Below are 13133 nucleotides of genomic sequence, written 5' to 3' on the forward strand. Positions count from 1 at the left end.
GGAAAGCTCATTAATTTTCTACATTAATTAAATATATGCTGTTTCTGCACCTCCTTTAACTTCTAAATTTCATCAAGAGGAGAAAAGGTATTTCTCCCCAAATTATGCAAAACATAAATATTTTAGTGTATACCAATGTCAGATATAGTCAGCTTGCTAGAAAAACAGTTTTTTAGAATTTCAGATCCTATCTTTCTCTGTGAAAATTGGAGCTCTGAATTACAATGAAAATGATACTGAGGAATTAGCGGCAACAATAACACAAACAGTATCATAATTTTGTTGTACATGAAATATTCTTTATCCTAGTTAATTTATCTGTGACATCTATTGCAGATTTACATCTGTGGTAGCAATGAACTGTGATTGTTTAATCATTGGATAATTTATGTTTGTTTCATGAATTGTTATCCTTTTCTTCTGCAAAAAAAGAAGAAGCTTATATTGGCTTATATAGAAAGGAATGAAAGAAGGGAAGGATTCCTCCTCTGTGGATTTACAACCTCAGACCTATAATAAAAAAAGAAAGAAAAAAGATAAGGTTGAAAGAGGATTTTAAGCTTGGGGATCTATGTTTAAAATTGGTAGTTTTTACATAATGATTAGCAGGAGAGAAGGAACCAGAGAGAACTTGAACTTTCATAAATATGAGTGGTCTACTTTCTTTCTTATTGCCATTCACTGGCCTGATGAAATCATTGTCGTTCTTGAAATGATCATGCATCATGAATGAAAAACATGGAGCAAGGACAACATAAAAGGAAGTTTATTCTTTAGAGTCAGACAACATTTCATAGCTGTCTTGGCTCTTTGCTCTGAAAATGTGTGTGGCCTTACAACATGTATCATATAGCATGTATGTCTATAAATTATTGGCTTCTAAGAAAGGGACTAGCTGGCACTACTACAAATGACAGAATATCTCTTCATTATATCAATGCATCGGTCAACATGATTTTTTTTTATCTTCAAATTAATTGTATTCTGATTCTCAGAGACTGCTTAGACAAGTCCCTGCAGGTTTCCTGGCAAGGTTTTCAAAAGTGGTTTGCCACTGACACCTTCCTAGGGCTGAGAGAAAATTACTGGCCCAAGGTCACCCAACTGGCTTTGCCCGTAAGATGGGACTATGACTAATGTTTTCCCTGTTTTTAGCCTGATGCCTCAACCACTACACCAAGCTGGCTCTCAATGTAATTATAGCATAATATTTAAAAGTTTAAAAGCTAATGAATCCTTGATAAATTATTTTTGGGTAGTATCCTTGGTACATTATATTCCCTTCCTAACTGATTAGATGTGGGCAGAATATATAAATTAGCCTCTATTTTAATCATGTGCACGGTTCTTTATTTTAAAAAAACTTCTGCAGTTTAATGAGGTTATCTAATATTATAGACAATACAGGAGATCTGTCAGTAAGATTTTAAACTCTGCTGGGTTAATTACATTACATGAATAATAGGATTGTATAAATATTCCATTAGTAGCTTATATTGTCTCTTCAGAGATCAGTTCAAGCTCCATTAATTAGAAGTGAAAAAGATGTTGTCAGGTTGGGACAAGGATTAAGACATTGGTTTAAATCAACAGATTAGAAAATTTTCTTATAAAAACATATCTACTCCAGCTTTTGTATTTTTAACTATTTTCTGATTCCTGTGAGATTAAAACTGATCTAGTTAACTTTATTTTGTTGCAAAATCCTTATGGATCTGTCAAAAAAAATATTTGACTTAACGTATTTTAACAGAGCTTCCAGATGTCAAAAGTTGTATCTTCTTGTTCATGGATGTTCATCCTCCAGACTTTGGGGTTGAGGGGAGAGAATGACTTCCCTCAGAGATTAGATTGTATTTTATATATTCTGTAGAAGAATAAGTATTCCAGAAACACTCCAGACTGCGTATTCTACTCTTGCTGCTATTAAAGCTTCAAGTTCTGCACTGGAAGTTCTGAGAAATAACCTTAGAATAAAGATAGCTTTTTTAAAATAGCATTGTTAGTGCAGTTAAGCCTTGATTTATGACCACAATTAGGACCACAATTTCCATTGCTTAGTAAGGTGGTTGTTAAATGAATTGCATCAATTTTATGATCTTTTTGCAACAATCATCAAATCACTGCAGTTATTAAGTGAATCATATAATCGTTAAACAAATCTGAGTTTCCCCCACTGACTGCTTGTCGGAAGCTAATTAGTAAGGTCTCACATGGCGATCATACGACCCTGGGATGCTGCAGCTGTTGTAAATACACACCAGTTGCCATTTACACCTGAATTTGGTCATGTGACTATGGGGATGCTGCAATGATTGTATGTGTGAGGACTGATCCTAAGTTGTTGTTTTTTCAGAGCTGTTATAATTTTGGATGATCGCTAAACAAAGAGTTGTAAGTTGATTGTAAGTAATTGTTTTCACTTGGATCTCCATTGAATTTGAGCTGCTGGTGAGGAAATCTAATTATTTCTTTAGCCATTCAAATTAACCATCTTGAAGACTTTAAATGTGTTGACCAGAAATTGGGGGTTATTTTCCCATGATAAATCATATGCTCCAGCACTCATTTTCACAATTTGTAGAATTGATTTTTTTCAGCTGTGAATTGAATTTACTGTATTTAACCTTCACAATTTTTCTTACCAATGCTAACTAGAAACTTTTTTGGGAATATGTGTGTGTGTGGGGGGGGGGAAGGATGGTTGGGAAGATTTCCCTTCTTGGAAATGGCTGAGGACCGTTCTGATGGAACCGGAGAACAAGCCACACTTAGTGAAAGTTGTTATACCCGCTTTTATTTTCACAAGCCATTCCAAAACAGGGGTTGCTGGCTATAAGTGGATTGTGAGAAATTTGGGAAGGGCAAATTGCTGGCTGTCAGAGTTAGCAGCCAAAATCCAAAACAAAATTGAATGAAATATTATTCCTTGAACCATCTGTTAGATGTCAACCATTCAGAGCATTAATTTTGCTTCGGACTTTTGACTGGTTTGTAAAACAATATTTGAACTAAAATTAGAAAAAATGATTTTTTTCATTTGAAGAGTTACTTGGAAATAAAAGACAGGCTGGAGCTATTCCAATATAAAGCAATTCTGTTTGAATATTGCACAGAGAGGGCCATTAGGAATTGTCATTTGAAAAGTTAACCTCAGTATCTTAAATAGAGAAGAATAAACATCCGTACATTGTGAGAAGTTTGAATAACAATTTATATAAATACTTTTGAGGACAAATATGTTAAGTGTTATAGATGTAAATTTGAACAAAACCTGTGATCAGTAAAATATGTGAGGTGTAAATAATAGAACAGAATATTTCATCCTTAGCCTTAATCATGAGGCCTGATAGGAACTCTGGAGCTGCAGAGCGCACCAATATGTGGTACTTCTTCTTTTTTTTAAAGTCCTAGCTTAGAGAACAAGCTCAATGGCCTGCTTTACTCAGAATTTTAGGCCATAAATAATGTTTCTATCCCACAGTGGTTGGTTTCAAGTGTCACACAATCATATTGTGGCTTCACATAGTATATGAGCCAGCCACTGTGTGTTTAGGTAAAGAAACCAGAATGTAACACTCTAAGCCAGTGTTTCTCAGCCTTGGCAACTTGAAAATGTGTGGACTTCACCTCCCAGAATTGCTGGCTGGGGAATTCTGGGAGCTGAAGTTCATATATCTTCAAGTTGCCAAGGTTGAGAAACAGTGCTTTAAGCAATTATGCTGCCACAGGATTTGAAGTTCTCTACTTTTCCAAATCTGAATTTCACATCATTCGATAGCTAAGTGTTTGGTTTGTGTCTGTTCTACTTATTTTGGATTTGAGATTATTTTTAGTTTTGCCTTGCTAGCATAAGGCTATTTGAATTGTTTTTGAAGTTAACAAAATTTTGATAAGGGCAATTTTTCACATCCTTCAATTCCTTGAATATGACATACCATAGTGATGAAATTTGTTTTCCTTTCCAAAAGAGATGGCATTTAAAGTAAGCTGCAAAATGATGACCTATGCATCCAGAGGGCACTGAACACAGGACACAACTCAGTATGTGCATAATGATGCTTGAAATAAACTCAAAAGTCATATCTTTTTGCACCATGATGCTTGTAACAACTCGAATTCCTCCTGTCCCTGCTCGATCTTGCTGGTTGATAGCTATGACTGACAGGTTCCTGACATTACGTAGGCTATCTATTTCTATGGCAAGCTATGAAAACATTATCTTCTATCCTTGTTATTTGGAGGAAATAAATGAGCTCAAGTAGGAAATAATACAAGTTTATTCCTCTATATCAGAGATGGGAAACTATGGCCCCTTTATGACTTGTGGATTTCCAGCTTCCAGAATTACTGAGCCAGCATGGAGTCCACAAGCCATAAAAGGGCCATAATACCTCACTCCTGCTCTATATGGATACAACTGGAAGATATCAGGCAGTCAAGCTTGTGTTCCATTCTGCTCTTCAGTTCAATATATTTGAGCAAAACCACACAAGGCATAATACAATGGAATAAGTGATGAAAGATTGTAGTTCTAGAGGGATATTTTCTACCTGGCACAATCATTTAAAATGTAAGTTATCATGAGCAGGATGAGCTGGAGGAATTGAGGCTGAATTGAAAGAACAGGATCTACTGTCTGAGTGGTAGATCCCAAGAAGTCATCAAGGAGGCTGGTACTAAACCAGTCTAATTGACACTGTGCCTGTTTTTATGATATGTGTGTGGCCTAATTTGCAGGACTGAAAATTCCAACTTGTCAGATAGCTGGAATACCTCAGAGAAGGAATTTCCTGTTGTGGCCTATGGACCACCTCCCCTCGTCCCATGCCATTGCAGTGTCCAGTGTCCTACTCTGTCTGAATGTATTTTTATTAGGATAAATCCAGAACAGTCAAAAGGTGTTTCAGTCATACTCGGACTAGGTGGACAGTCTATCCTTTCTTTCCTTGAACAAGGAATGCCTGAAATAACCCAGCATAACACTGATTGATGATGCCACAGTTTACATGCCTATCTTCTGATCATTTGGAATTAAGGACTTATTATCAAGAAAGCATTTTAGTTGTTTTTTTTAAAATGTGTGATCTGTTTATATACTGCAGACAAAATCATTGGGTTTAAATAGACTGGTGGGATATTAGAAGATTGGAGTTTCAGAAATAGATTTTTGTTTTTAACAGTTTCGAGAAATGTGTCAAAGTAGACATATGACACTAGATATCAACAGTTTATGGCAATGTGGGTATTTTTAACTTATGAATATTAATAATCCTAAATAAAGTTTTGCTTGAAAATTCAGGTAGTGAAAATTTTTAAAAAACCTAAATCCATCTTTACTCATAGCTCTGCAAAATCTCCTCTTTCCGGTGGTGGTTTTCTAAGAATCATAAACTGATTAAGAACACTCTTTGAAGTTTTTTTTTCTTCCTAACATTTTCCTGCAGGTACAGGGTCAAATCTTTTTTTTTGGGGGGGGGGGGAGGATCAACCAAGTGTTGAACCATTGGTTGCGACAAGAATTGACCAACTGGCTTGTTGCTCAAGCTGACATCATGGGCTGACAGAGAGTGACTGGCTGAAAGTCACCTAGTTGGCTTTCATGGCTAAGGCAGGACTGCAGCTCATTGTCTCCTACCATGTAGCCTGGTGTCTTAACCCAGGGGTCCCCAATCTTTTGGGCACCAGGGACTGGTTCCATGGAGAAAAGGTTTTCTGTGGACCGGAGAGTGCATGGGTTTGTGTGCTGCCTGCATCCCACGGATGGGGCTTTGCTTGTTTGTACAGACTGGTTACTGGCATGCCACAGCCTGGTACTGGTCCATGGACCGGGGGTTGGGGACCTCTGTCTTAACCCTTACATTTTTTGAACTGTAGGATTCTAAATGAAAGAAAACTGTTTTGTAGGCTTGTTGTCTGTCTGTCTGTCTGTCTGTCTGTCTGTCTGTCTGTCTGTCTGTCTGTCTGTCTGTCTGTCTCTCTCTCTCTCTCTCTCTCTCTCTCTGAATCTATGAAAAACAAATGAGAGCTTTGAAATGTTTGTCTGGGGTTATCAACATTCAGATATGAATCTGAACATTTATGATAAGGCATTTGCTTATCTGCTTGGGAGCATGAGCAGTGCAGCCAGTAGTCAGACACTTAATAAGAGTACAGGCAAATGTGTCCTTTTGGTTTTCTGGGAAGACATAGAACAAAATGCATGATTTACCAGCATTCCTAGGCTGGATTAAATGAGTTGCAGGCTCCAACAGCCTTTGCCAAGTACTACCTCTGGTGCCATGCACTAAAATCAGATTTTTCTGTCTTCAGAGAATATTGTATAATGCTCTTACGGTAACTCTGAAGAATGAAAAGCAAAAGCTTTGTTTTGCATGTAAATTGTAATCTCTGTATGACATGTAGGCTTTATGTTGCAATCTAGTAACAACTTCCTATATCTCACATTAATCAGGAAATTTAATTCAGATGTGTCACTTTGGATTTGTTGTATTCCTCAGCAGGAGCTTTAAAGCCAGAATTGATGTCCAGCACCGTATCATCATTTATCAAAGAAATCACGTAAGCAGCTTTGTCTTTACTGCTAAACCCTAAGAAAAAATAAAGTGGTTGATTCAAGTCATAGATGTGAGGTGGAAAGATAACTACCTCCTAGCTCACGGGTGTCAAACTCGATTGCGTCATGTGACATATTGTGACGTATTGCGACTTTTTTTCCTTTGCAGAGCAGGGCTGGGCCTGGCCTGCGCATGATGCATCCTGCCCATGGGCCGCCATTTTGACACCCTGTCCTAGCTGATCATTTCAGAAGGCCTGCCTAAAAGCTCCTAGGTTAGCCTGATGCTTTTAGGTGTGGCCCAGTCTCACCCACAGTAGATTCACCTGTAAGTTGGATTGGTCCAGCAGTAGGAAAAAGGACGGATCCATCTAACCCAAGGGTAGGCAACCTTGGCTCTTTTATGACTTGTGGACTTCAACTTCAGCATAGCTGGCTCAGGAATTCTGGGAGTTGAAGTCCATGAGTCATAAAAGAGCTAAGGTTGCCTACCCCTGATCTAACCTTTTGCTTCCAGCCTGGTTGCTGCGCATAATATCTGTAACACTAAGGGTTGGCTGCTAGCCTCACATTACATTTGAAACTCAGAACCTACACTGGGTTAGGTTACAAGAAGAAGAAGGGTTGGTCTCAGAGTCATTTAATACCACTCTGTCTGGCGCAACCTAACACACATCTCAGCTTTTCGTTTTGACAGATATTGGCTGCTGTTGCTACTCTAAGGCAGATAGATACAGTATGTTAGGCTGAAGGCACTGAAGTTTTCATTATCCTGAAATACATTCAAGCCGTTTCAAATTTGAGGCACTGCTTTGTACCCTACGTGGAAATTCCTAATATTCAAAAGCTAGGGATTGAAGAGTACACAGTGGGGTTCTCTGTAATGGCACCTCAAGACATAAAGTGTAGGTTTAGAAATGTTAATCGACAGGAAACAAATTTGTACAGATGCCAAGAAAAGAAATCATGATTTTCATAAGCAACAACAATTTGGCATTGTGAAAAACTTCCACAGAGTACAAAAATGTACCCTAGAATCATTGCCTTGTCATACTTACATTTATTATAGGTTTCTGGATGAAAAAAAAAAACCATTTAAGCTCTTGAAGTGTGAAATAAAATGCTACTCCACAGGGATGGATCTCCCACGCTGCAGGAGCCTATGACTTTCTTTATAGAAATACATTTTATTCTGCATTCTTTCTCAGATCCCTCCATATGATTATATACTTAATTGGTCACACCCGCAAAAATCACATAAAAGACACTGGGAGGTTTCTGTAAGCAACTCTTTCCATGCTGAATGCAAGGAACGCCGTTACACATTTAATAAAAAAAAAAAAAAACCTAATTTGCTGCAGTTTTCTTCCAGCACAGAATAGTACAGACATTTACTTTGCTATAATTACAGGAATCTCTTTCCCTACTAGCCCCTAGCAACAGAGTATCAGTTGTTAGGCCTTAAGGAAATCTTCCCCAGTTTCCTTTAAAATCAAAGCAATGGATGTGGAAGCTAGTTGATCATCTAGGCACATTTGTAAACTGCAGAAATTTAGACTTGGTTTCCACATTGCAGGGACGCAGCTGCCTGCGGTTTAAACAAAGGTACGGTCCGCACAGAGAATCTTGAGCTTCCTTCAAAAGGCATCAAAAGCCAAGGATAAGATTATTGTGACATGGAGATCCGTCTTTAACTTTTCTGAAAAATAATTGCGTATGTCTTGCACAAACCCAAAGGCCAACTTGTTGATATGTTATCTCTGATCAACTTCAAATGGTGGCAAACATGCATTTAGGGTTAAGTAGTGGTTCATCATCTAAGTCTAGGATTGGAAACTTGGGCACCTGCAATCATTGTTGATTAATGATTTCCCCCATACTGCCCAGCATTTGCCATGCTGACTGATCTGCTGATTGACGTGGTTCAATAGCAGCTGGAAGACTTATGCTTCTTCACTTCTGTGTGTTTCTACTTAAAAAAAAAAACCCAATCAAAAGCCACACAACTGTTTATGAATCATACAAAATAGTATTTCAAGCTGTGGAGAAGGCAGAAATAAAGGAGTGGATAGAGATTAGGGAAGAAGGAATGCCAACAGCAATAGTGTAATGAGTACTGGTTGGAAGTCAGAGGAGCTGTTTTTTCCAGCATATAACAAGGGGATTACATTGGGAAAATATTTTGGGGGGTACTTATGAAAGTGTAATAGAAAGTGTAAAAGTCAGGAACCCACTGAAAATTGCACCCACAGCCTCCTTTTAGCTTGGAAGATGAGAATAACCTGTGTTTTTGCATTGATGATACAGCTTCATGAATAAGGCAGGATCCCAAATCAGCATGAGACTGGTGCCCATGTCAGATAAATGCACTCACTGAATTATATTGAAAGAAGATCTGAACATTTCAGTTCATTAATGATATTGAATATGAATGCAACACTTCAAAGTGAAATGCTTGTTGGGGCATCTCTATGATATGTTAAAAGGCATACTTATCTTGTTCTAATATGATGTCAAAAAGCTCTAATGCCTTTCTCCTGTACTACAATGGATTTTCAAGATGGTCCCTGCCTCTCCCTCTCAAAAAAGGTCTCATTCTTTTTCTTGCCCTCCCTTATTTAATGATTAACACCCATATTTAATTACAGATATTTTGTTTGCCTGTGGAAACACTTCTGTTTCTGTATTAGCCACTCAGAGTTACCGCACAGTAAGATGGGTGTCTAATAAATTTTACAAATAAAATAAATTTTACAAATACTATAAATAAATTAGTAACTACTGGATTAGTGCTAACTACTGATAGCATAACACAGACATGTCAAACACAAGACCCGGGGGCCGGATACGGCCCACGAAGTGGTTTCATGTGGCCTGCGAAGCCATCCTGAAAACAGTGAGGGAACGGCCCCCGCTGCCTTGGCCCTGGCCCAGGCCAGCCAGGAGCCAATGTACAATTTTGTAGTGGCCATCTTGGCACTTGCCCCGGTGGACCATGCCTTGGCACTTGCCCCAGTCCCACCCCCTTCTGCCAGAGACCCTCAGATCTGTCCCACTCCTGCCCAGGCCCCCACAGGCACCCTTGACATGAATGATGTAGAACTGGCCACGCCCACCCAGTAGGCCACACCTACTCCATCCACGCCCACCCAGTAGGCTGCACCCACTCTGGCCATACCCACCCAGCCCCCCAAGGGCAACCGCAATGCTGATGCGGCCCTCAGTGAAATTGAGTTTGACACCCCTGGCATAACACAAGCTTGACAGTGAACTTAAGTTTGAGAAGCATGTCAATCATTTATCAGTTTCATCCTTTCAAATGTCCGATCATCTCAATATTGTTAATGGTGCATGTAGCTGCACTATTAGCATTTATAGGTCCTTTAACAGCAACCATTCGTGATATTCAACATCCAGTCATTTATATCATCTACTGTCGGTTCCAGCTATATTCTTTTGCCCTTTTAAAATATTTAACAGATTTTATGTCATAGGAATATTTTGAAATAAGTATTCCTAAACAAAAAGTTTTGCTAAGAGGAGAAATGTTAAATGTATCAGTGTTTCTAAAACCTTAGCAATTTGAAGATGTGTGGACTTCAACCTCCAGAATTCCCCAGTTAGCTATGCTGACTAGAGAATTCTGGGAGTTGAAGTCCACACATCTTCAAGCTGTCAAGGTTGAGAAACACTGAAATATAATTCCAGCAAGCTGAACTCTGGGTCATATGTTCAAAATCTCTCAAAGGAGAGCAATCTCATTGTGTGTGTGTGTGTGTGTGCACGCGCGCGGGGGGGGAATAATATTTGTGTTGATCTTTCCATTCTAAGGCTCAGGCCCATTACAGTTCTCCTCTATGATCCCCTTCTTTCAACCAGCAAGGATTGAGGTAGAGAAATCAGAGAAAGGATCTTCATGAAAAATGCCAATTCCCAAGTCACAATTTTCCTGAGGTTGCATTAACACATAGGTCTGCATGAAGATGAATTAATGCAGATTCCCTTCCTTTTTTTTAGCCACACTTAAAAGTACAAAGATGTGATTCCAGCAAGCCTCATCGGGCATCATTATTTGAAAGAAAGACCGTATTCAGCAGCCTTGATGAGATATAAAATTCTCTGCTTTAGAATGAAGTACTCTTAATAAATCTGTCTATCTAAATTCTTACATTTGTGATTGTGAACAGTTAAAGGTATGATAAAATTTTGATTCTCCCAGGAATACTTAAATTGTTCTTGAGTTTGTCAAAAGACTATGCTGCTACTCTTTTCTCTTGTATACGAATCAGTGAATGAATAGCTGAAAAAGACTTTGGCATAAACATGTCATGCTGTTGTTCAAAATACAATGCATATAATACAATTTCAGATATAATATAATCTTCAGGACTGTAAAAGCACTACTTACTAACGTTTTTAGGCTCCTTGAGATAATAATTATAGTTCCTCTGTTATTAAATAAGCAGTGAAAAAATGGTAAACATTGAAGTAGGCAGCCTTAGCCTCACAATTTGTGTAAGAGGCATCAGATCTGATTGATTTCCAGACTGAACTGAGCTGATTTGGACAATTTCTGGGGTGTTAAAATCAAATTAAGATCCGGTGGGCTTGAATAATTCCCATACGTTCCAGTGGGTTGTTTTATTAAGGTTTTGTATGATTTATGTTCTCCATGTAAAATTTGATATGAGCAGCTCCCTTTGGGAAAATATGGGCAAATGAGAAACCAAGCAAAGGTGCCGAAGGCATTTCCTTTATGTAATGCCAGCTGCTTGATGCTCTTTTTTTTGGGGGGGGGGTAGAAACATAGAATGGTTAAAGCTGAACTGCAAACAGCACTAAGGCAATTTCCCCACTAGCAATTGACATAACAGTATTATGGAAGTGAACTGTCCTTTGATCCAACAATGACTGGATGACACTAGAAGATGTTGTAAGTAGCTTTAAAGGCACTCCCAAAATTGAACTGCATGTATGGACAGGCAGAACCAGGTCTGATAATTATTCAGAGCTTAATTCTATATTTATCATTGTGGGTTTAAATTGTTCACACAACGTGCTATGGTCTTGTATTCAGAACATCTAAACTTTATAAAAAATATTTTGTGGGACCCTCACTCTAGCTGATATGGCTGAATCCCTCTCATCACATCACTAGGACATTTATGCATGAAAGCCAGCTAGGTGAATTTGGGCCAGTCATTCTGTCTCACCCCTTCTCACCTCACAGGATTGTTGTTGTGGGGAAAATAGGAGGAGGATGGAGGTTTGCTCACTGCCTATTTATAAAAATAATAATGATAGTGTTAAAAATCTTCATTGCTAACATTTCGCAATGTGGGAATTAAAAGAAGTAATAGTAAATTAAAGGGGGGGCGGATGCTTAATCAAAGTACACACTTCTGGTTTTGCACGGCAAATGTTTCATTCCTTACTAGGAGTTTAAACACAATGCTATTAACAAACATTATTTTTTCTGTCAATATTATTCGGAAATACTTCATGCAGATCAGGAACTGATAAAAAGAGCAGCTTGTTATGAGTTTGGGGCTAATAAAGGTAGAATAAAATTATATTGGCTAAGACAGTAATCCCAAAAATTCATTATTTTGTCTTCACACATTCTCTCTTCAGAAGTTTATCAAAGCCAGACTGCCTTTACTTGAATTCATTTCAGGAGTATTTTCTAAGGCGCTTTTAACGAATAAGAGTCTGCGGTGATGTAAATTAAATGTTAACAGTTTGAGGATTACATTTCTTTGATATCATTCCTTTGATATCATTCGTATGAATGAAATCATTTATGTCAGTAAAGAGATTCCCCCTTTTGAAGTTCCCCACCTGCTATTCAGGCCCCCACCCATAGTATTTATGCATATATTAATACACTGAATTATAGTAGACTATTGCACCGTTACTCCTGTAGTGCCCTATTTATCATTCTGGGAGGATGTAAGTAACTGGTAGCTATGTTGTGTGCTATAGAAATGGTGTTGAGATCCATTGGATGTGAACATGGCTTAGGAAGGCTTAGTTTTATGGTGGATATTTTGTATTTTAACATTTTGGTAGGAGGCTTCTGATTGTACATATATACATCTGATTATACAATAATACATTCAGGAATTGAACACGATGAGGCTAAGAGGAGAGAGACCTGTTGGGGTGAATGGGAGCTGTAATGTAAACCTTTCCATAGTGAACAGGGCTATGCGATCCATCTACCTGACACTTTTAAGGGCTGTGAGAGACGAGCTCTCTAGTTATTGAAACAGCCAGAAAGGATCATTAAGTGGTTATGTTCCACTGAGTCAATAGCCAATGGTTGATGACTCTGTGGATAAAAGCTCTTTTTATCTTGCCAGTTTTGCAATTCTTGCAGGTCCATTTCTAAAGCTTCCAGTGCTACATCCAGTCACCTCAGGTGTTGAAGATGCTGTTTTCCTTCTGTGTACTTTTGTCCAGCATGATTTATTTATTAAATTTATATGGCACCCATCTCACCCTCAGGTGACTCTAGGTGGCTTACAACAAGGTAAAAACAATATAAAGTGTTAAAATGATAAACATTAACTAA

This window comes from Protobothrops mucrosquamatus, unplaced genomic scaffold, assembly GCF_001527695.2.
Source record: "Protobothrops mucrosquamatus isolate PMUCROS unplaced genomic scaffold, P.Mucros_1.0 scaffold565, whole genome shotgun sequence".
NCBI lineage: Eukaryota > Metazoa > Chordata > Lepidosauria > Squamata > Viperidae > Protobothrops > Protobothrops mucrosquamatus.